The 11,686-nt window shown below is 38.1% G+C and overlaps 1 pseudogene across 1 annotated transcript; it reads right to left on the bottom strand.

Moving 5' to 3' along the window:
• Positions 1-1,622: 1,622 nt before the first annotated feature.
• Positions 1,623-10,076, bottom strand: LOC144638815 (tetratricopeptide repeat protein 28-like; annotated as a pseudogene). Its single transcript, XR_013568015.1, has 3 exons — positions 10,050-10,076; positions 5,037-7,819; positions 1,623-4,023 (listed from the first exon to the last, which is right to left on the bottom strand). The product of XR_013568015.1 is annotated as a tetratricopeptide repeat protein 28-like (transcript).
• Positions 10,077-11,686: the final 1,610 nt, after the last annotated feature.

The following is an 11,686-nucleotide window of genomic DNA, read 5'->3' on the forward strand; positions in this document are numbered from 1 at the left end:
ACCAATTAATTTTAAACCTTGAAGGTTGACGCCGTGAGCTTCATGCCATTACACCAAGTTGAGCTTCCATAGCAGAGCGCCCTGCAAGCCGTTCTCTCCCAGCTAAACGTTCCAGGCGTTTAAAACTCACCAAAGGACTATATAAGACATGAAAACTGCAATCCACAGAAGATAAATCGCTGTAAATGGTTGGAAGTTTTCAAAATGTCCGCCATCTTTCTTTCCTGCTTGCCTCGGCGCCAGTATTTCACGCGGTCATGGGTCGGTTTGGGGGGTGGGGGGAGGGGAATGCTCATACACTTCGGGTTGGAGGTGGGTTGAAAAATTGATTGACCATCTGCGGAATTTTTTTTTACATTTATTTATTCATGGAGCGATTGCTCGACTAGACTGTCCACAGCCCTCTATTTTTTCGTGTTTTTTTTTTTTTCCGATCGATGAGCGCGCGGTAAGAATGGCGAGAGAAATGAAAAATCGAGCCCGGGTTGTGGACAGTCTATTGCTCGACGTTTCTTACTTTTCCTCCCAATTAATTTGGCGCTAAATTTTGCTCGCTACTCATAGCTTCATAATTTGAGCTAAAATGGGGATTGCTCAAATAATTATTTGCGCGCTGAAAGGGGTGCGACCACAAGTCTATTGTGTGCAACTGTCAGAGTCTGATTCGGCTAATATCGGCATTTGAATTATGCCAATTAGAGAACAATAGGGGACTTCCACGAAAACTGACCTTATTGGAGCATTGGAGGTAGAGTCCTATCGTTTAAATACTGAAATATTCGGATGCAAATATTAGCCGATCTAGAATAGGTGTGAACTTGACGCATCGACATTTTTCCAGCAAATCCTCGTTTTTGAAGAGTTATTTAGGTTTGAGTGAAAACTAAGCTGGTCAATCTTTTGGTGAAACCTGTTATTCAATGAAATCACCATAGACAAACATTGGCTGATCTAGAAATAGTGTGACTTTGATGGTTGCGCACAAGAAGGGTTTTGACTACCTGTCTATTGTGTGCAAGTGTCAAAGTCACACCTATTTTAGATCGGCTAATATTTGCATTACATTAAGATGGCTGCTAAATCGATAGTTCATTATCAAATTCAAATTTGTTTAAATATAAATAAATTGCTTGATATTTCCGCTAAAATGGAGATTTCTCAAATATCAGTTGCGCGCTAGAAAGGGCGTTACCACGTGTCTATTGTGTTCTGTTTTAGATCGTCTAATATTTTCGTTAATATTATTAAGGCAACAGGGGTCCTGAGCTTGAAAATGGGCAGTTTGGGCGCTGTGGTCATTAGCCAAAATCCATTGTTTTTAATATTCATAGTTAAATATTTTTGCGAAAGGGGGATTTGTGGGGCATTTGTGCACGTGTTTAAAGGGGTTTGACCACAAAGTCACACTCCTTGAATATCGATCGAAAAAAGAGGTGTTGGTCAGGTGGGGCACTCGCACAAGCCCCCTCCCCTACCCCGTCAGGTTTACCTGCGCTTAAAAATGGCCCTGTTTTTTAAAGGATTATAGAAGCTCCCAACTTGAAAGAGAAAAGCAAACTATTTATTTAAGAACACTTCTACATTTTGTTATATTTTTGAGATTTATTTTAAACTTTCAAGTAGTCAATTGTTTTAATACACACATGAACAAAAATAATAATAATTAACATTTATATAACGCGAACTTCTATATAAATATTCAGTTGCGCTTTACATTGAGTTAAAAATAAAAATTGAAAAAAATATTTACTTAAGAAAACTATTTACACTCTTATAAAACTATGTACACTATGCTATTTAAAAAATAATCGGATTAAAACTGAATGAAGATCTATTTAAAGATAAATTAAAAAGATGAGTTTTAACGGCAGTTTTAAAGAGACAAATGTCTTTATATTGCGAACTGAACAACTGGCAGTTTATTCCATTCCATTGGTGCAGCTGACTGGAATGCACGATCGCTGAGCGTAGATTGGTACTTAGTACTGAGTGGTACAAGTAACGGAGCCTTATTTGATCTTAAGGAGTTAGCTACATGTACAATGTAGTTATATTACTAGTTAACGCTGATATTGTAAGAGATAAACGTTTTGAAATCTATTACAGTTTAGAAAGTCTCTCCTTTTGTTAGTGTACACACGCTTTCTCTCGCGTTTTGCATGCTTTAATCAGCGTCAGTAGTCTCAATGTTTAGCTAAACCGAGTAAACTACTTCGAGAAATCTTAAACAGTTAAAGGGGTCTTGTCACGTATTTTACCAGATGTTTGAACAGTCAAAATGTTTATTTTTACTATAGGAAACCTAAACAAAATGGCCTATTTTTTATTAAAAATTGCTGTATTGGAGAACTGAAACTGTCAACAAGCGTTTTTGGCCGCGGATGGCTCGGATGGAAATGGATTGCAATTTGAAAAATTACGGCTTAACTTATCAAGTTGTTTCAGCGCGCCTTCAAAAAACTGATACTAATTGACGTAGATTGTTTGCTATCCGCAAACATGTTGCGGTTATATCTTCCTTTAGAAGTTTAAAGATAATGTTTTCATGGGTTTAGTTGCCTACCACTAATGTCAGAAAAGTTAAGATCAAAAATTTGTGAAATCCCCGTGACATAGCCCCTTTAAGAAAAACGGGTTTTCCGCGGGAACATCTCGTCATGCGCACAGCTTTACTAGAGCAGATGTACATTTAAGGGTACTTTAGAGAAAATTTTTAACAATTATCCAACGAAATCGTACGCAACATCGCCTGATACTTAGCCGAAAAGGCCGTAGGCCGTGTCGGCTAAATATCAAGGGGCTAACTATAAAAGGAGCACTTCACTATTATCTTTTTTTTTTTTTTTACTTTTACTACGTATTTAACAAAACTTCCCTGTCTTTCATTTCTCCTGATATCATTTTTGCTCGAAGCATTTTAATTTAATTCAGGCAAATACTCGAGCAAACTCAATCTTCAAGTCATAATTAGTATACGTAATTGGACTACATGCTGTCCAATTTGGAAATAATTTGATGAAAAAAATTCCGAGGGCAACCAAAATTGGACGAGGCCGTAGGCCGAGTCCAATTTGGCTGTCAGAGGAATTTTTTGAATCTAATTATTTCCAAATTGGACAAGCATGTAGTCCGGTTACATAATAATTATATAGCTTGTAGTCAGTCAATCCAGCGTAAACAAGAAACTTATGTCCAGAACGGGAAAAGCATTCAACAATAGTAGGCATAACACAGCACATGCAACTCACTCAAAGCATTGTCTTCACAAAAAGTGCAATTGTATCCACCTAAGTTTGCGAAGCTTGCTACAAAGTGAGTGAAAACACTGCATCAATCAATGAAAGTCGTAAGCAAAGTGTCCGAAGAGCTTTACAACTTCTTGAATCTGACATACTCCTTTCCACTATCTCGTTCGTACTTCATCGCCGTCTTTTCTTTTCGAATTTCAGCAAAAAACTAGCTTATGGCGATGAATACCTGACAGATTTCTTGCTTCGCTTTGCTGCACTTACGTTCACCCAAGTTTTGTACTATTGTAGGTCTTTTGCTCTTGGTTTTTGCTTCTTAGTGTAGCTAGCTCCTCTTCTGACAACGTAGAACATTTCTCTTTGTTGTTACTATTGCTGAAAAGCCCAAAAGGAATGGAAAAACGTAGCAAACTTGCCTTATAACATTCCGCCATTGTCGACTAACAATGCGACAAGTTTACAGGGCTGACGCTATGCTTTGTGCTAATTGGCTAATATCCGTCACATGTTGTTTTTCCTTCGATTTGATTGGCTGAGACAAAACTGTCCAATTTTTCTTAAATTGGACAGTTTGTGCATTTTACCTGAAAGTCCTAATTGAAACTATCCAAATTTAATCTCAAATTGGACAGTTCTCAAAAATTAAGGAAAAATAGCTGCGCTGGCAATATAGGATTTACTGACAGCTATATAATTATAGTGTTTACAAACAAACAGTTGAGTCAAATCGGTTTCGTGTTTAGGTCTTCACTTGATGCAGCACTGATCAAGTTACCTAAAAGAGAAAACAAAATACAAATGAATAATAAATAAAAGTACATTAACCCCAACAAAACTGCCAGCTACGCAGACTAGAGAAATCGGGATTCTACTGTATCTCAAACACTAAGGAGACCTTTAGACGGAAAGCAAAAAGGATTGAAAAAGACCTGCAATATACCTGTTAGAAAATTACAATGGGTAATTCCTTAATTTAACTACCCGTCGTTAACTCGGCATAGTTAACAATTATTCACCGAAGTGGAGGTGAATAGTATTAGTACTATCAACCACAAAAGTGGATAGTGCTTTTCACGGGCGCTGATTGGTTAACTCGGAGGTGATTAGCAAAGTACTATTCACCTCCGAGCAGCTAAAGAGAAACAAACTGTCTTCGCGCATCGCTTTGTTTACCGAAAGTGATGTTTTAGTGCGCTAGTTATTCAACTTGTGTGGTATATACTAAAACAATTATTCACCTCAGTGTCGGTGAATGTGGTGGATATTTACCGAGCCGCGAAGCAATTCCTGCGTTTTGATTGGTTAACAGGCAATGGTATATGAGCTCATATACCATTGACCACAAATTTGGTAGCCGATAAGCGTCAATGAAAAAAGCTGGGGAGCTCAAATATTGCAATTCTTTGGGCGTTTTTAATAAAACAATTATTTCACTCGCGCTTGTTGGAAATGAGATCGCCAACTCGGCGCTACGCGCCTCGTTGACTATCTACCATCTCATATCCAACGCGCGCTTGTGGAATAATTGACTTGTTAACTATTCACTTGCACTTCGGTGAATAATTGTTAAATAACAGTATCACAAAAAGATACTTGAAACTTTTTAAGTAAATAAATTTAAGTGCTGAATAGAAAATTTAACTCTCGTGAAAAAAGTGACATCTGTATTAATAAATCTGTTGTTAGATTAAGACTTACAAGCTCTACTATAAGTAGCAACTCTAAAAAATAAAATAAAAGGTTGCAACTTGTGGGGAAAAGTATATTCTTTTCCTTTTTGAAACTTACTTTGTTTTTCCAAAATCAAATGTGACGTTATCACCAATCAGCATAAAAGGTGCCCACTGTCTCACTTCAGAATAGCCGTTGCATCTCATCCACTTCATGGCCTCGTGAAGAGATTCACTGGCGCTATCTCCACCAACAAGGTGCTCGTAGAAACGACTCATGAACTGCTCTGTCGCACTGTCTTCTAGAGCCCACAGTGCCACTAACACTGAGCGTGCACCAGATCCTAAAAATGCTCGAGCAATTCCAACAACTCCCTCGGCTTTAATCTGTCCACGTCCACTGTGACAACAGCTTAGTACTACCAGCTTAGCTCGCAGTTGAACTTTTGAAATATCAGACATTGTCAATAAGTAGTCTTCTTCTCGTGGGATCCTGTTAGGATTACGAAGAGCCGGAGCAAGGGCAATTTCTCCTCTTTCTGCATCACCGTGTGCAGCGAAATGTATCAGACTCACTGAATTGATCACTTGAAGTATTGCTTGCTTTGTTGCTTGCGGTCCAAGGAACGGCTTGACACCAAGCTTTTCTCCTATCATGTTCGCTTCGCTTTCTGCACAAGGCAGTCGTGAAATGAATTTGGGACGTCCCTTGTAGCGCACCTTACCAACATCAGGATTTCCCACTATCAGTGCACCAGTCTGACTGTGATAGTCTGCTGGGCTGTCCTGAATGAGCTCGAGAGTCGTCAATGAAGGAACGACGCGGATCCTGAAATTCTCTGATAAGTAATTTCCACATTCATCAGGTAACGCGGCAAATGGAATGTTGTATAAAGAGCGTTCAGGAACAATGATGATTTCAGGACCCTCCATTATGTCTGCCACAGGAGCGATGATCAATTTGTGACACAGAGAAAGATTTCGTTTGAGGGTATCCTGGTTATCTTTTACATCATTTCCAATTCGCGACGCTTCACGGATATCTTCCTCACAAGGTTTCCGTTGAACATCGTTCAAAGATCGGTCTTCGCATTGCTCGTCTGGTAAAATAACTAAACTTCTGAAGCGTTCGTTAGAAAAAAACTCGTCCAAATTTTCGATCAATCCCTCTTGAGCAATGATTTCTTTTCCATCCACTTTTCGAAAACGCCCGTCTGTTTGTCCTTTCAAAGGAATCCATAAATATACATCGCCGTGAGAAAAATAAAAAATGTATAGGCAAGTACAACTAAGTTCTTTGTCCATGACGTTTTCAATGCCAACACATGATTGAGGATTTGCTGAGATTGGATTCTCCATGGAGTACTGAGCTGACATTAAATCTGCCAGAGCTCTGGCCCGACGAAGCTCTGATACATACAGAGCTTTGTTAGGATTTCCAGCGGAACAGAAGTATTTAGTGAGTACCGTGTAGGCATAAGCTTTTTCGTGAGAAAAAGATATCTTAAATTGATCGTTGTCTCCTAGAAAACCTCGCAAATCCTCGCATTTCTGAATACTTGGACGGAGATACAACAGAGCTTCCTCAATCTTTCCTGCTCGAAGCATTATCCATCCAAGGTCGCCAAGCAATTTAGATTGTTTGCTAATGTCTCCAATTTCTTCGCTTATTGCAAGCGCTCTCTTATAATATTCTTCCGCGTCGCCATATTCACCAAGAAGTTTAAAAACATTCCCAAGATAACTATAGTTTGTAGCTTCTTCGTGTCTGCTGCCAGTATTTTTACTGATCGTAATTGCTTTCTCTAGATATTCTCTAGATTTCTCGTAGTCACCAATTGATTGAAACAGACTTCCAAGGTCTCTGTATACACTGGCTTCTCCGTTTTTGTTACCAACTGTTTTACTGAGGGCAAGTGCTTTCTGAAGATATTCGTTAGCCTCGGCATATTTACCAAGAAAGAGGAACAAAGCCCCGAGGTCTCGACAAACAGCTCCTTCCAATTTTTTGCTATCAATTTCTCTGCTGATAGCAAATGCTTTCTCGTAATATTCTTTAGCTTTGACATACTCACCAACACATTGAAACACGTCTCCAAGGTTTCTGTAACATCTGGATTCCCTTTCTTTGTCGCCGATTTCTTTTTCGATCGCAAGTGCTTCCTCAAGATACTCTTTCGCCTTCTCGTATTGTCCAAGGAATTTTAGTACGGTTCCGAGGTTTACATAAGAGGAGGCCGTTCCATTTCTGTCACCAATTTCTTTACTGATCATAAGTGCTCTCTCGCGATATTCCTTCGCCTTCTCATATTCTCCAACTGACTGATACACCTTCCCAAGGTTTCCGTAACAGATAGCTTCTCCGTTTTTGTCACCAATTTCCTTATTGATTGCAAGTGCTTTCATGTGATATTCCTTCGCCTTCTCATATTCTCCAACTAACAGATACACCGCCCCAAGGTTTTCGTAACAGAGAGCTTCTCCAATTTCGTCCCCAATTTCTGTACTGATTAGTAGTGCTTTCTCACTGTGTTCTTTTGCTTCTACGTACTTACTCTGATGAAAATACGATTCCGCTAGCATTCGGCTTACCGTACATTCTTCGACTCTGTCACCGCATTCTCGAAGAATGGGGGAGAATGTTTGTAGCGTATTTTATTACATTTGTGTAATCATCGATGGACAAGTACGCCATTGACATTGCCCAATATATCGCCTTGTAAAGCAATTTAAATGTTTTCTCTTCTGTTATGAGTGGTGTGTTGTCGAGGACGAACAAACATTCTGTGCATAACTCGATGGCTTTTGGAACTCGACAGGTGTTGATAAGGAAATCGGCAACAATGAGGCCGATAGAGATGGTTTGTGAAATTTCATCCATGTTGTTCATGTCGTGCAACTCTGTCAAAATAAGAAGGGAAGGAAATTCATTTAAGTTTATAACACAGAAAGAAAAATTGTCTAATTATACAACTGATATTTATTGCGGTTCTTACCATTGCTGGTAAAGTGCACTGAATTTCAAAATAATCGTAAGGGCAGTTCGTATTCTATTTGGAACGGGCAAGAGACAATCTAAAAGTTTGTTCGAATTCTCAAAACTACCCTTAACAAAACCTTTACAGAACTACTGTCTGCCGTGAATTAAATAGAGAATTTTTCAGTAATTGCTTTGTTAACAGGTTTTATAAACAATCCGTTGACAAAGTATTTATTGTACCATTTTTTCATCCTCTCTTTTTCAGAAAAGTCAAACTGAAGACAAACCAATGAACGCCAACACCAAAGAAAACTTTTCTTCTCAAAGCAAACATATAATTTATTCTTTAATTTACACCACTTTTTCTAGCCGCTCACAAGTTTTGATTGAAATCTGGCCTGTTGTCCTCTTGTGCAAGTATGTTTTCATATATGTGTAAAATTTCTGCTTTTAAAGGAGCTACGTCACGGGAATTTTGTGGATGTTTGGTCTAAACTGTTCTGACATTAGTGGTAGGTAACTAAACCCGTGAAAAACATCATTTTTGAACATCTGAAAGAAGATATAACCTTAGCTTGTGGAAAGAAATAAATAAAATAAAAAATAAATAAATGGGAATTTCCAGTGGGATCTTCCACTAGGTGGCTCTTCTTGATCCCACTGATTCCAGATCGAATTGGAATTTGGAAGTGTTGGTTAACAACAGTTATGCATAATATAGATTTTTTTAAGACGCGCGGAAACAACTTGACTGTTTAGCCTTAATTTTTTATTTTGTTGTCCAAAAAGGCTTGACAACAGTTTCAGTGCTCTAATGTGGCAATTGTAAATAAAATGGACCATTATTTTTACGTACGTTTCCTACAACAGAAGTATACATTTGGCTGTTCAAAAAAACTGTTCAAAACCGTGACAATGCCCCTTTAAACAATGTCTTTAATTTGTAACAGTTTTTCCAACCACCCCTGATCATAACATTTTTATATTTGTTTTAAAACTAACTGTACTTGCGGCTTTATAAAAAACAAAATCGTAAGTTGGATTTTTCGTCTCACTTTGTACGTTGCAGTCAGTTATAATCATTGGTGATTTAAGTCACGAAACACAATTTTGATACCGTCGACCCCCGCGCCGTCTGCGCATGTCCTTAATAATGTAATTATGACTCAGTATGTTATCAACTTTCGAACCTTTCTTTGTCTTGTGCTGTTGATATGGCAAAATAAGATCATGGACCAACAGGTCCTCTCAGAGAAGCCTAGCTTGATATCATACAACATTATCTTTTCCTCTTGAGGGCTCTGGAATTGCATAGTAAATCGACACGTAGGATAAATTCTTCTTCGATTCTTCTACTTTCAAAAACTAAAATCGTCAGAAAGTGAAATCAGGACTGTCACGTTCTCAGCCTCAATAGTTGTTCGTCTTTAATCACGAGAAAGGAGTGCCATTTTTATTGTCTAATTATTTAAATACAGTTGTCTCCTGTAACAGCAACAAATACAATTAAAAAACAACATAACATTACTTCAGGTTTAGTCAATGTTGCTACCTTTTCAGCCCTGCATGAGTCCTCTATCAGGACTTCATACGCAACGAAATAACCACATAAACTACAACTGTGACCTTTATTTACTGTGAAATGTATATCGTGTGGAAAACTTCAACTGACAGCAAGATATACGTTTGCTAAACAAGATAGTCCCCAAAATCACGATGGTGCATGTATTGGACATTCCTTACCTAGCTTTCAATTTCGACTGGAATATTTTTAACATAAAACAGTATCGAGGAACGAAATTTGAGTTGGTTTTGAGTATCTGTTATCCGTCAAAGTTTTATAAAAAATTTGGCTCAGATATCGAGGTCATAAGAAAATTAGTCTTATACTCCCTATTGCAAAATGACAGGGCACCTTACAGTCATGCGATCTCTTACCTCCAGAAAGTAAAATTTTTGCAAAGCAAAATATAATTTTATCTTGAAATTATTCGCAGTCTAACATCGTTATTGATTAGCGATAAGATCTCTTATTCTTATTTTTTTATAAAAAGTAAAGTAGTAACAAACTCAACTATGAGATGCTTCGGATTCATTCAAGAGTAGTATGAACCCTTGCCTAGGTGCAAATCAAATTAAGTTTGTACTCACCACTTCCCTTGTGCCGTGTGGAAAGAATACAAAAGTAACAGCGGCAGTTAACAACAGGAACGTTGTCTGCAAGATAAACAAAAAAATCGCACCGGTTTATTTATGACATCTTTGGTCCACGTTTTAACCAATTTTACTGAAACGAGAAGTCTAAATTCCCCGTTTATACTTTAATCAGGCAGGTAAAGGAGAATGCTTCAAAATTAATCTACTAAGGTAGGCGATTTCCAATTTTAGAAACTTTCTTTACAAATATCTAGAACTAGTGCCGGATAAAACTTAAACCAGTCTCGGTAGGGTTAAAAGTATGCTAAACAATATGATATGGCGAGCTTTACTCTTGTGCGCGCGCTGACAGACTGAATACAGAAACTAAGAAATGATTGAGTTTTGGTTTTTTTCCCTTGCCCCGGGGGGGGGGGGTACTCCATATAACGGCCTATACGGGGAGGCTTCGCCCGAAACTTGGGGTACCTTTTTCAGGCTTCAGGTATATAAAAGGGTAGGTATTTCACGAGCCTGCGTCTTTTAAGTATATGAAAGGGTATGGAAATCTGAAATGACGCAAGCAATTATTAGATTTTCTAACCATAACATCACCTCTCAATTTCGACTGGAGTCTTTTCAATACACTATGACAGTAAAAGACCCGGCATATTTAAGGGAAGTTAAGAGAGGCTATTTGACATCTTCAGCACAGTGACTACACACTAGGCAATTTCATCGAGTCCATATCTTTAATCTCGTCACTGAGTTTGTGTCAATCAGGCGAGTTTGAGCAGTTTGATGACGTAGTGCTATTTTTGCATATTATATTATCTGTCATTGCTACACTTAGTCTCACGTATCTCACTTTCCGCTATGTTTCAGTTTCTTCACATTAATTCAAGTCACGGCACAGAGTCTTGTATATGACATAATATTTTATCAGTTTATGATGATCCTTCCCTTCCGTTTAATTTCCAAAGTCCTTCACTGCCGAAGGCGGAAGCAACAAAAGATGACGCACATCCCTTGGAGGTGTACTTTTCTGACCACGTTACTGACTCTTGGCACTTATGACAGGGGCTTAGCCAGCTTTTTTAATGGTGGGGAGGGCAGCTTTTCGAGGGGGGCTTGGGGCGGCGGAGGTCCGCCAAGGAAGTTCTTTTTTGGATCAAGACTCTCGAAAATGCCTTCTCTTTCACTTTTTGCTCTAGTTACCTTATTACATAAAATTTTCGCGACACGTTAATTTAGCGATTTTGAGGTGCACATATTTCGCGACACTTAAATTTCGCGATTTTCCGAAAATTTTGTATTTTGAATCACTTTACCTTATTATAGGAATATAACGAAACATTTTAACAACGCGAACAAAATTTACGCGTAATGAAATTAACGCGAATTTAAGAAAAGTTCTGGTTAAATCCTTATAGTAAACAAGTTAACATCAATAAAATTAACGCGAATTTTTGAAATTCGCGTTAATAACATGTATCGTTAATTTCCTATAATAAGGTAATTTCGCGTTTTTGAGCAAGACACAATTTACATTTTCTTGGCAATTTTATTTTAAATGCCCTTGAATAAAAAAAAAAAACGCCTTCATCAAAGGAAAAATAACGTCAACATTAACAAAAACGCAAGAGCGGGAC

The sequence above is a fragment of the Oculina patagonica genome, chromosome 14 (assembly GCF_052425735.1).
Source record: "Oculina patagonica isolate OP01 chromosome 14, crgOcupat, whole genome shotgun sequence".
NCBI classification, from domain to species: Eukaryota; Metazoa; Cnidaria; class Anthozoa; order Scleractinia; family Oculinidae; genus Oculina; species Oculina patagonica.